Source organism: Heterodontus francisci, chromosome 29 (genome assembly GCF_036365525.1).
Source record: "Heterodontus francisci isolate sHetFra1 chromosome 29, sHetFra1.hap1, whole genome shotgun sequence".
NCBI lineage: Eukaryota > Metazoa > Chordata > Chondrichthyes > Heterodontiformes > Heterodontidae > Heterodontus > Heterodontus francisci.
Genome location: NC_090399.1, coordinates 10,753,989 through 10,767,313, shown reverse-complemented (window position 1 = coordinate 10,767,313; position 13,325 = coordinate 10,753,989). Strand labels below are relative to the sequence as shown.

At 40.8% G+C, this 13,325-nt stretch overlaps 1 protein-coding gene across 4 annotated transcripts in view; it reads left to right on the top strand.

Moving 5' to 3' along the window:
- LOC137346115 (regulator of G-protein signaling 3-like) overlaps nt 1–13,325 on the top strand; it is a 155,081-nt gene that overhangs the window by 44,032 nt on the left and 97,724 nt on the right. The window contains exon 1 of one of the 4 annotated variants that reach the window (XM_068009427.1): nt 6,129–6,455. The exons of 2 other annotated variants lie outside the window; for them this stretch is intronic. The gene's annotated coding sequence lies outside the window, so the exon portion shown is untranslated. Of the gene's footprint in view, nt 1–6,128; nt 6,466–13,325 lie in introns of those variants that run through there. One more of the 4 variants, XM_068009425.1, reaches the window with a different exon arrangement.

The following is a 13,325-nucleotide window of genomic DNA, read 5'->3' as shown; positions in this document are numbered from 1 at the left end:
TAATTCACTCAATTGCTCAAGCCATTGTTTTGGATAAGGGCTGCTAAGACCTGCATCTCCACCTCGATGCCTTGGAATGTGAGGTATTTCAATGCAACTTGCGATGGCCATCTTAGCTGCTGTCTTTTTAAAGAAGTTGAATGTAGGATTCCATCTTTCCTTTTAAAAGTCGAATGTAGGTTTCCAACAGATGAATTAAAATCATCATTCAGCATAGCATGCTTTCATGACTATATGTTCCTGGGATGTGTAACGCATTCCGAGCATACGAACATATGAATTGGGAGCAGGAGTAGGCCTCCTGCTCCGCCATTCAATAAGTTCATGGCTGAACAGATTGCTCCACATTTCCACCTACCCCTGATAACCTTTCACCCCCTTGCTTATCAAGAATCTATCTACCTCTGCCTTAAAAATATTCAAAGACTCTGCTTCCACTGCCTTTTGAGGAAGAGAATTCCAAAGACTCACAACCCTCAGAGAAAAAAATTTCTCCTCATCTCTGTCTTAAATGGGCGACCCCCTATTTTTAAACAGTGACCCCTAGTTCTAGATTCTCCTACAAGGGGAAACATCATTTCCACATCCACCCTGTCAAGACCCCTCAGGAGCTTATATAGTTCAATCAAGTCACCTCTTACTCATCTAAACTCCAGCGTATACAAGCCTAGCCTGTCCAACCTTACCTCATAAGACAACCCGCCCATTCCAGGTATTAGTCTAGTAAACCTTCTCTGTACTGCCTCCAATGCATTTATATCCTTCCTTAAATAAGGAGACCAATACCTACACAGTACTCCAGATGTGGTCTCACCAATGCCCTGTATAACTGAAGCATAACCTCCCTACTTTTGTATTCAATTCCCCTTGCGATAAAAGATCGCTGTGGGGCGGCACAGTGGCGCAGTGGTTAGCACCGCAGCCTCACAGCTCCAGCGACCCGGGTTCAATTCCGGGTACTGCCTGTGTGGAGTTTGCAAGTTCTCCCTGTGTCTGCGTGGGTTTCCTCCGGGTGCTCCAGTTTCCTCCCACATGCCAAAGACTTGCAGGTTGATAGGTAAATTGGCCATTATAAATTACCCCTAGGATAGGTAGGTGGTAGGGAAATATAGGGACTGGTGGGGATGTGGTAGGAATATGGAATTAGTATAGGATCAGTATAAATGGGTGGTTGATGGTCGGCACAGACTCGGTGGGCCGAAGGACCTGTTTCAGTGCTGTATATCTTTAAAAAAAAAGATATCATTCTATTAGCTTTCCTAATTAGGTGCTATACCTGCACACTAAACTTTTGCGATTCATGTACTAGAACGCCCAGATCCCTCTGCATCTCAGAGTTCTTCAATCTCTCACCATTTAGCTAAAATGCTTTTTTATATTTTCTGCTGAAGTGGGCAATTTCACACTTTCCCACATTATACTCCATTTGCCAGGTCTTTGCCCATTCATTGAAACTATCTATATCCTTTTGTAGCCTCCTTATGTCCTCTTCACAAGTTACTTTCCTACCTATCTTTGTGCCATCAGCAAATTTAGCAACCAATACTCAGTCCCTTCATCTAAGTCAATTATATAAATTGTAAACAGTTGAGGCCCCAGTACAGATTCCTGTGGCATACCACTCGTTATATCTTGCCAACCAGAAAATGACACATTTATGCCTACTCTCTGTTCCCTGTTAGCTAACCAAACCTCTATCCATGCCAATATGTTACCCCCTACACCATGAGCTTTTATTTTCTGCCACCTTTGATGTGGCACTTTATCAAATGCCTTCTGGAAATCTAAGTACAGTACATCCCCTTTATCCACAGCACAGGTAACTCCCTCAAAGAACTCCAATAAATTGATTAAACATGATTTCCCTTTCACAAAACCATGTTGACTCTGCCTGATTACCTTGATTTTTTCAAAATGCCCTGCTATAACATCTTTAATAATAGCGTCTAAAATTTTCCCTAAGACAGATGTTAACTAATTGGCCTGCAGTTTCCTACTTTTTGTCTCCCTTTCTTTTGAATAAAGGAGTTACATTCACTATTTTCCAACCTTCCCCAAATCGAGGGAATTTTGTAAAATCAAAACTAATGCATCAACTATCTCACTAGCCACTTCTTTTAACGCCCTAGGATGAAGTCCATCAGGACCCAGGGACTTGTCAGCCCGCAGCTCCAACAATTTGTTCAGTACCACTTCCCTGGTGATTGTAATTTTCTTGAGTTCCTCCCTTCCATTTCCTGACTTAAAGCTAATACTGGGATGCTACTTGTATCCTCAGTCCTGAAGACCAATGCAAAATATCTGTTCAATTCATCTGCCATCTCCTTATTATCCATTATTAATTCCCCCGACTCACTTTTTCTGGGGCCAACGCTCACTTTGTTAACTTTTCTTATTAAAATATCTATACAAACTCTTACTATCTGTTTTTGTATTTCTAGCTAGCTTTCTCTCGTACTCTAATTTTACCTTCCTTATCAATTTGTTAGTCATTCTTTGCTGTTTTTTATATTCTGTCTAATCTTCTGATCTGCATCCTATCATTGCGCAATTATAGGCTTTTTCTTTAAGTTTGATACTGTCTTTTAAATGTTTTAATGAACCACAGATAGCGGGTCCCACCCTTGAAATTTTTCTTTCTCGTTGAAATGTATCTATTATATTTTGAAATATCCCCTTAAATGTCTGCCACTGCATCTCTATTGATCTATCCCTTAACCTGATTTCCCAGTTCACTTTAGCTAGCTCTGCTTTCATGCCATCGTAATTGCCCTTATTTAAGTTTACAATACTAGTCTTGGACCCACTCTTTTCTCCCTCAAAGTTGTTTCCCTGACAACTGAATGGTTCCCTCAGTGACTTTAAGAGTATGGGACTGGAATCATGCGTAGGACACATCACGTTCCTCTTCCCTGAAGGACATTAGCGGACATCACTATTAATGGTGTCTTGGTGGTAGTGTTCTCTCACCTCTGACTCAGGTCATGGGAAGATCACTCCGGACACTTGAGCACATAATCCAGATTATGACTCCCAGTGCAGTACTGAGGAAGTAATGCTGTGTTGAAAGTGCCATCTTTTGAATGAGATGTTAACCCAAGGCTCTGTTTGCCCTCTCAGATAGATGGAAAAGATTTCAAAGCACTATTCTGAAGAGTAGGAGAGTTCTACTTGGTGTACTTTTGAATTTTGCAGGTGATACAAATATTGACCATGTGGTTAGTGAGGAAGAAAGCTGTAGACTGCAGGAAGACATCAATGGACTTGGCAGGTGGGCAGAAAAGTGGCAAATGTAATTCAATCCAGAGACGTTTGAGGTAACCCATTTGGAGAGGACAAATAAGGCAAGGGAATACACAATAAAATAGTAAGATACTGAGAAGTGTAAAGTGTTTTGCCCATCCAGAGATCCCTAAAGGTGGCTGGGCAGGTAGCTAAAGGTGGTCAAGAAGACATAGGGGATATTTTCCTTTATTGGCTGAGGCGTAGAGTGTAAGAACAGGGAGGTTATGCTAGAACTGTATGAAACACTAGTTAGACCACAGCTAGAGTACTGTGTGCAGTTCTGATCACCACACTACAGGAAAGATGTGATCGCACTAGAGAGGGTACGGAGGAGATTTACAATGATGTTGCAAGGAATGGAGAATTGTAGTTATGAGGAAAGACTGGAAAGGCTGGGATTGTTTCTTTGGAACAAAGGAGGCTGATGAGACATTTAACTAATGCATATAAAATTATGAATGTCCTAGATAGAGTGGATAGGAAATACCTATTTCCGTTAAGAGAGAGGTCAATAACCAGGGAGCTTAGATTTAAAGTAATTGGTGGAAGGATTAGAGGGGAGTTGAGGAATAATGTTTTCACTCAGAGGGTGGTGGGGATCTGGAACTCACTGCTTGAAATGATGGGAGAGGCAGAAACACTCATCATGTTTAAAAAGCATTTGGATATGCACTTTAAGTGCCATAACCTACAGGGCTACGGACCAAGAGCTGGAAGGTGGAATTAGACTGGATAACTCTTTTTCAGTCAGCACAGACCCGATGGGCTGAATGGCCTCCTTCTGTGCTGTTAATTTTCGATGTTTCTGCATTTCACCTGGTGTTGCCTCTGCAAATCAACCTTCCGGATTGAAAAAAAAAACATCCTGCCAGTTATTCCTCCTAAAATATTTTCATAAACCGTTTGGAAATATGGGCAAATGTCTTACAAAAATCATTGTACTGGTAAGTAATGTTACTATTACAGAAATATATACTGGGATGATGTACTTAAGGCCTCCTGTATCCTCACTGCCATTGTAAAGTAGAAAAGAGCAAGCTGTATACAAGCCCTCTGATGTCCAGGAATCATCTTCATCGATCACTTACACGCTCTTTGAATGCTATAGGTATCCTGGCAATGATGAGGTGAGCTGAATGCGTTATTATTTTTTAATTCATTCTTGGGACGTGGCTGTCATTGGCCAGGCTGCCATTTATTACCTATCCTTAGTTGCTGGTTGAGAAGGAGCGGCACAGTGGCGCAGTGGTTAGCACCGCAGCCTCACAGCTACAGGGACCCGGGTTTGATTCCGGGTACTGCCTGTGTGGAGTTTGCAGGTTCTCCCTGTGTCTGCGTGGGTTTTCTCCGGGTACTCCGGTTTCCTCCCACAAGCCAAAAGACTTGCAGGTTGATAGGTAAATTGGCCGTTATAAATTGTCACTAGTATAGGTAGGTGGTAGGGAAATATAGGGACAGGTGGGGATGTTTGGTAGGAATATGGGATTAGTGTAGGATTAGTATAAATGGGTGGTTGATGTTCGGCACAGACTCGGTGGGCCGAAGGGCCTGTTTCAGTGCTGTATCTCTAATCTAAAAAAAAAAAGGTGTTGGTATGTCATCTTCTTGAACTGCTGCAGTCCATCTGGTGTAGGTATGCCCACAGTGCTGTTAGGGAGGGAGTTCAACCCAGCGGCAATGAAGGAATGATAATATAGTTCCAAGTCAGGATGGTAATGGTTCTGCTTTCCTCCTCTAGACACATCTTTTGTTTCCTCACTTGCTGCCCACCATCCTGCACCCCCACCCCCCTGTCAGTATTCCACTTTTCTCTGCACTTGCTTACAATATGTTACATAGAGACAGCTACCTTGAGAGATACAGCACTGAAACAGACCCTTCGGCCCACCAAGTCTGTGCTGACCATCAACCATCCATTTACACTAATCCTACATTAATGCCATGTCCCCTAACACATCCCCACCTTCCCTTTATTCTCCTACCACCTACCTACACTCGGGGCAATTTACAATGGCCAAGTTACCTATCAACCTGCAAGTCTTTGACTGTGGGAGGAAACTAGAGTACCTGGCAGAAACCCACACGGTCACAGGGAGAACTTGCAAACTCTGCACAGGCAGTACGTAGAACTAAACTCAGGTCACTGGAGTCGTGAGGCTGCGGTGCTAACCACTGTGCCACCCATCTCAGATGTTTTCCCATTCTGATGGAAATGCTAACTCTGCTTCTCTCTCCACAGATGCTGCCTGACCTGCTGAGTATTTCCAGCACTTTTTGATTTTATTTCAGACTTCCAGCATCTGCAGTATTTTACTTTTGTTTGTGACGGTGTGTGACTTGGAGGGGAACTTAGATGTGATAGTGTGCCTATGCACCCGCTACCCTTGTTCTACTCGGTGGTTTTGGGAGATGAGGTGGTTAGGTAGGACCATAGAACCCGGAGAGCTTACATTCAGACTCTTAGCCTGGAGGCCACTGGAGATCTTTGGTGCGAAAAGGGTTAACTGGATCCTGAAAGGTTAAGTTAGGACTGATAGACTGACTGACTTCAGGAACTGCTTTCCAAATTATTTCAATTGCAAATGTTCAATTTACTCAAAAGATTTATAATGCAATCAGTCTTTGATTCAATTACATTCTGTCAATAAACCGCAGCTTCCTATTATATTTTGTTAATATTTGACGAGAGATTGGGTAATGATTGTTGGAAATCTAGTGGGTCTGTGCCAGTACTGGTGCTAGGTGCTAACTGGCTTTCACATACAGCTGGTGTTTGGAGTTAAATATTGTTTGACTCAGTGGACAGAATGCTTACCTCTAACTCAGGAAGACATGGGCTCAAAGTGCCACTCCTGAGGCTTAAGCGCACAATTTCGGCTGCCACTCCCAGTGTAGTACTGAGGGGGGCCTGCACTGTCAGAGGTGCCATCTTTCAGATGAGATGTTTTGCTCCCTCAAGAAGGCCTAAAAGATCACATCAGCTACTATCTCGAAGAGGAGTGTTCTCCAATATTTATCCTTGCAACAACATGTGTGCAAACAGATGATCTGGTCATGATACTTTTGGGAACTTGCTGTGCACAAATCAGCTGCGTCTTTCGTACATGATAACAGCGACGACACTTCAAAAAGTGTTTAATTGGCTGTAAAGTGCATTGGGATATCCTGAGGTCAGGAAAGGTGATGTATAAATTCTTTAATGTTTAATATGAATATCCATGCGGGATAAAACTGGCATTAAAACACTCCAATAGCTAATGGACCCAGTAACCAAATTGCTTGAAGTGGGTAAAACAACATTCTATTTAAATAGTGCCCTACAGTAAAGAGAGTCTATTTAAACAGTTGCCTAGAGCAAACAGTCTATTAAACAGTGGCCTACAGTAAACAAGGTCTATGTAAACAGTGCCCGACAGCAAACAGTCTATTTAAACAGTGCCCTACAGCAAAGCGTCTATTTAAATGGAGCCCAAGAGCAAACGGTCTATTTCAGCAGAGCCCTTAAAGTAAACTGAGTCTATTTAAACAGAGCCCTTCAGCAAACAGACTCTATTTAAATAGTACCCTACAGCAGTATATTTAAACAGTGCCCTACAGTAAACAGTCCATGTAAATAGAGCCCTAGAGCATGGCTCCCTGACCTAAAACTGACCGGACCTGACGGTATGTGTCGGGTTTGGGTCGGGTCAGGTCTCTCTTCCGGGTCCGAAATTCGGGCTCGGGTCGGGTCTGGCTGGATGTGGACAGAGATCAGGACAAACAAAAATCGGAGTTGAGAAGTGGGGGGAGGTGGTGGGGGAAGGAAGTGAAAGAAACAGCTACAAGTTACGACATAAAGCACCTAAGTGTAATTAACCCAACCCCTTACACTTTGAAATTTATCAAGTCCGGGAGAAACTGACAAGTCCGGGGAAGATACCAGTAACTGAACCAAGTACAGAAACATTAACTGAGCTCTTGCTTTAATCTATACTTAGAATCATAGAATAATACAGTGCAGAAGAGGCCCTTCGGCCCAACAAGTCTGCACCGATGCATTAAAACACCTGACCTGTCTACCTAATCCCATTTGCCAGCACTTGGCCCATAGTCTTGAATGTTATGACGTGCCAAGTGCTCATCCAGGTACTTTTTAAAGAATGTGAGGCAACCCGCCTCTACCACCCTCCCAGGCAGGGCATTCCAGACCATCACCTCCCTCTGGGTAAAAAAGTTCTTCCTCAAATCCCCCTTAAACCTCCTGCCCCTCACCTTAACCTTGTGACCCCTCGTAACTGACCCTTCAGCTAAGGGAAACAGCTGCTCCCTATCCACACCTCGATCAGGTCACCCCTCAGTCTTCTCTGCTCCAGCGAAAACAACCCAAGCCGATTCAACCTCTCTTCATAGCTTAAATGTTCCATCCCAGGCAACATCCTGGTGAATCGCCTCTGCACCCCCTCCAGTGCAATCACATCCTTCCTATAATGTGGCAACCAGAATTGCACACAGTACTCCAGCTGTGGCCTTACCAAAGTTCTGTACAACTCCATACACTTGGCCCAAGGATTTAAAATTATCTGGAAATAGGGTCATTAATCTTCCCAACCTGAGATCTCCATGGAGATTTTTTTTTTGTTAATGACATTGGAACTTGATAAAGTTCAGAAGCTTGTTTGTTACATTGCATGATTTCCTGAAGTAGATACTTGTTTTCCCGCCAGTGCTCAGTGTCGCGGTGCCTTCACCTGTTTGAAATCAGTGCTTGCTGTTTTTTAAAAACTTTATGGTGTTAATTGAACACGGGTACTTAAACAACTGGTACCTGTACTCAATCACTGGTCTAAAGCCTGGCTACCCGACCAAACCCGAATACATGTGTTGGGTTTGGGTCAGGTCGGGTATTTAAAAAAGTTAAAGGACTCGGGCTTGGGTCGGGTTCGGGTTGGCTGTTGTTGGGTTGGGCCTGGGTCGGGTTTTAAGTTTGTCATTTTATAGAGCTCTAGAGTAAACAGAGTCTCTTTAAATAGAGTCCGACAGTAAAGAGAATCTATTTAAATAGAGCCCAACAGTAAAGAGAATCTATTTAAATAGAGCCCTACAGGAAACAGAGCCTACTTAAATAGAGCCCCACAGTAAAGAGAATCTATTTAAATAGAGCCCCACAGTAAAGAGAATCTATTTAAATAGAGCCCCACAGTAAACAGAATCTATTTAAATAGAGCCCCACAGTAAAGAGAATCTATTTAAATAGAGCCCCACAGTAAACAGAGTCTATTTAAACAGAGCCCGACAGTAAACAGTCTATTTAAACAGAGCCCTACAGTAAACAGTCTATTTAAACAGAGCCCTACAGTAAACAGTCTATTTAAACAGAGCTCTTTAGTAGACCATCTATTTAAACAGTGCACTACAGTAAACAGAGTCTATTTAAACAGTGCACTACAGTAAACAGAGTCTATTTAAACAGTGCACTACAGCAAACAGTCTATTTAAACAGAGCCCTACAGCAAAGTCTATTTAAACAGAGCCCTACAGCAAACAGTCTATTTAAACAGAGCCCTACAGCAAACAGTCTATTTAAACAGAGCCCTACAGCAAACAGTCTATTTAAACAGAGCCCTACAGCAAACAGTCTATTTAAACAGAGCCCTACAGCAAACAGTCTATTTAAACAGAGCCCTACAGCAAACAGTCTATTTAAACAGTGTACTACAGCAAACAGTCTATTTAAACAGTGTACTACAGCAAACAGTCTATTTAAACAGTGTACTACAGCAAACAGTCTATTTAAACAGAGCCCTACAGTAAACAGGGTCTATTTAAACAGAGCCCTACAGTAAACAGAATCTATTTAAACAGAGCCCTACAGTAAACAGAGTCGATTTAAACAGTGTACTACAGTAAACAGAGTCTATTTAAACAGTGTACTACAGTAAACAGAGTCTATTTAAACAGAGCCTTACAGCAAACAGTCTATTTAAACAGAGTCCTACAGTAAACAGAGTCTATTTAAACAGAGCCCTACAGCAAACAGTCTATTTAAACAGTGTACTACAGCAAACAGTCTATTTAAACAGTGTACTACAGCAAACAGTCTATTTAAACAGAGCCCCACAGTAAACAGGGTCTATTTAAACAGAGCCCTACAGTAAACAGAGTCGATTTAAACAGTGTACTACAGTAAACAGAGTCTATTTAAACAGTGTACTACAGTAAACAGAGTCTATTTAAACAGAGCCCTACAGCAAACAGTCTATTTAAACAGAGCCCTACAGTAAACAGTCTATTTAAACAGTGTACTACAGCAAACAGTCTATTTAAACAGAGCCCTACAGTAAACAGGGTCTATTTAAACAGAGCCCTACAGTAAACAGAGTCTATTTAAACAGAGCCCTACAGTAAACAGAATCTATTTAAACAGTGTACTACAGTAAACAGAGTCTATTTAAACAGAGCCTTACAGCAAACAGTCTATTTAAACAGAGCCCTACAGTAAACAGAGTCTATTTAGACAGTGTACTACAGTAAACAGAGTCTATTTAAACAGAGCCCTACAGCAAACAGTCTATTTAAACAGAGCCCTACAGTAAACAGAGTCTATTTAAACAGAGCCCAACAGCAAACAGTCTATTTAAACAGTGTACTACAGCAAACAGTCTATTTAAACAGAGCCCTACAGCAAACAGTCTATTTAAACAGAGCCCTACAGCAAACAGTCTATTTAAACAGTGTACTACAGCAAACAGTCTATTTAAACAGAGCCCTACAGTAAACAGGGTCTATTTAAACAGAGCCCTACAGTAAACAGAATCTATTTAAACAGAGCCCTACAGTAAACAGAATCTATTTAAACAGTGTACTACAGTAAACAGAGTCTATTTAAACAGAGCCTTACAGCAAACAGTCTATTTAAACAGAGTCCTACAGTAAACAGAGTCTATTTAAACAGAGCCCTACAGCAAACAGTCTATTTAAACAGTGTACTACAGCAAACAGTCTATTTAAACAGTGTACTACAGCAAACAGTCTATTTAAACAGAGCCCCACAGTAAACAGGGTCTATTTAAACAGAGCCCTACAGTAAACAGAGTCGATTTAAACAGTGTACTACAGTAAACAGAGTCTATTTAAACAGTGTACTACAGTAAACAGAGTCTATTTAAACAGAGCCCTACAGCAAACAGTCTATTTAAACAGAGCCCTACAGTAAACAGTCTATTTAAACAGTGTACTACAGCAAACAGTCTATTTAAACAGAGCCCTACAGTAAACAGGGTCTATTTAAACAGAGCCCTACAGTAAACAGAGTCTATTTAAACAGAGCCCTACAGTAAACAGAATCTATTTAAACAGTGTACTACAGTAAACAGAGTCTATTTAAACAGAGCCTTACAGCAAACAGTCTATTTAAACAGAGCCCTACAGTAAACAGAGTCTATTTAGACAGTGTACTACAGTAAACAGAGTCTATTTAAACAGAGCCCTACAGCAAACAGTCTATTTAAACAGAGCCCTACAGTAAACAGAGTCTATTTAAACAGAGCCCAACAGCAAACAGTCTATTTAAACAGTGTACTACAGCAAACAGTCTATTTAAACAGAGCCCTACAGCAAACAGTCTATTTAAACAGAGCCCTACAGCAAACAGTCTATTTAAACAGAGCCCTACAGCAAACAGTCTATTTAAACAGAGCCCTACAGCAAACAGTCTATTTAAACAGTGTACTACAGTAAACAGAGTCTATTTAAACAGAGCCCTACAGCAAACAGTCTATTTAAACAGAGCCCTACAGCAAACAGTCTATTTAAACAGTGTACTACAGCAAACAGTCTATTTAAACAGAGCCCTACAGTAAACAGGGTCTATTTAAACAGAGCCCTACAGTAAACAGAGTCTATTTAAACAGAGCCCGACAGTAAACAGAATCTATTTAAACAGTGTACTACAGTAAACAGAGTCTACTTAAACAGAGCCTTACAGCAAACAGTCTATTTAAACAGAGTCCGACAGTAAACAGAGTCTATTTAAACAGAGCCCTACAGCAAACAGTCTATTTAAACAGTGTACTACAGCAAACAGTCTATTTAAACAGAGCCCTACAGTAAACAGAGTCTATTTAGACAGTGTACTACAGTAAACAGAGTCTATTTAAACAGAGCCCTACAGCAAACAGTCTATTTAAACAGAGCCCTACAGTAAACAGAGTCTATTTAAACAGAGCCCTACAGCAAACAGTCTATTTAAACAGTGTACTACAGCAAACAGTCTATTTAAACAGAGCCCTACAGCAAACAGTCTATTTAAACAGAGCCCTACAGCAAACAGTCTATTTAAACAGAGCCCTACAGCAAACAGTCTATTTAAACAGAGCCCTACAGTAAACAGAGTCTATTTAAACAGTGTACTGCAGTAAACAGAGTCTATTTAAACAGAGCCCTACAGCAAACAGTCTATTTAAACAGAGCCCTACAGTAAACAGAGTCAATTTAAACAGAGCCCTACAGTAAACAGAGTCTATTTAAACAGTGTACTACAGTAAACAGAGTCTATTTAAACAGTGTACTACAGCAAACAGTCTATTTAAACAGAGCCCTACAGTAAACAGAGTCTATTTAAACAGAGCCCTACAGCAAACAGTCTATTTAAACAGTGTACTACAGCAAACAGTCTATTTAAACAGAGCCCTACAGTAAACAGTCTATTTAAAGAGTGTACTACAGTAAACAGAGTCTATTTAAACAGAGCCCTACAGCAAACAGTCTATTTAAACAGTGTACAACAGCAAACAGTCTATTTAAACAGTGTACTACAGCAAACAGTCTATTTAAACAGAGCCCTACAGTAAACAGTCTATTTAAACAGAGCCCTACAGTAAACAATCTATTTAAACGGAGCCAATCAGTAAACAGAGTCTATTTAAACAGTACCCTACAGTAAACAGTCTATTTAAACAGAGCCCTACAGTAAATAGTCTATTTAAACAGAGCCAATCAGTAAGCAGAGTCTGTTTAAACAGAGCCCTACAGCAAATAGGGTCAATTTAAACAGAGCCCTACAGCTAACAGTCTATTTAAACAGTGCTCTTCAGAATACAGTCTATTTAAACAGAGCCCTACGGTAAACAGAGTCTATTTAGACAGAACCCTACAACAAATAGGGTCAATTTATATAGCGTCCGACACTGGTCTATTTAAACAGAGCCGAACAGTAAACAGAGTTTATTTAAGGAGAGCCCCAGTCGAGTTTATTTAGGCAGTGCCCTCCCGTAAACAATCTATTTAAACAGGGGCTTACACTAAACAGTCTATTTAACAGATCCCTACAGCAAACAGTCTATTTAAACAGTGTACTACAGTAAACAGAGTCTATTTAAACAGATCCCTACAGTAAACAGAGTCTATTTAAACAGATCCCTACAGTAAACAGAGTCTATTTAAACAGATCCCTACAGCAAACAGTCTATTTAAACAGAGCCCTACAGCAAACAGTCTATTTAAACAGAGCCATACAGTAAACAGAGTCTATTTAAACAGATCCCTACAGCAAACAGTCTATTTAAACAGAGCCATGCAGTAAACAGAGTCTATTTAAACAGATCCCTACAGTAAACAGTCTATTTAAACAGATCCCTACAGCAAACAGTCTATTTAAACAGATCCCTACAGCAAACAGTCTATTTAAACAGAGCCAATCAGTAAACAGGGTCTATTTAAACAGAGCCCTACAGCAAACAGTCTATTTAAACAGAGCCAATCAGTAAGCAGAGTCTATTTAAACAGAGCCCTACAGCAAACAGTCTATTTAAACAGAGCCAACAGTAAACAGAGTCTATTTAAACAGAGCCCTGCAGCAAACAGTCTATTTAAACAGTGCAAACAGTTAACAGGGTCAATTTAAATAATGCCAACATTAACAGTCTATTTAAACAGTGCCCTCCAGCAAAAGTCTATTTAAACAGAGCCCTATAGTAAACAGTGTCTCTTGAAACAAAGCTCTACAGTAAACAATCTATTTAAACAGCTCCCTACAGCAAACAGGGTCTATTTAAACAGTTCCC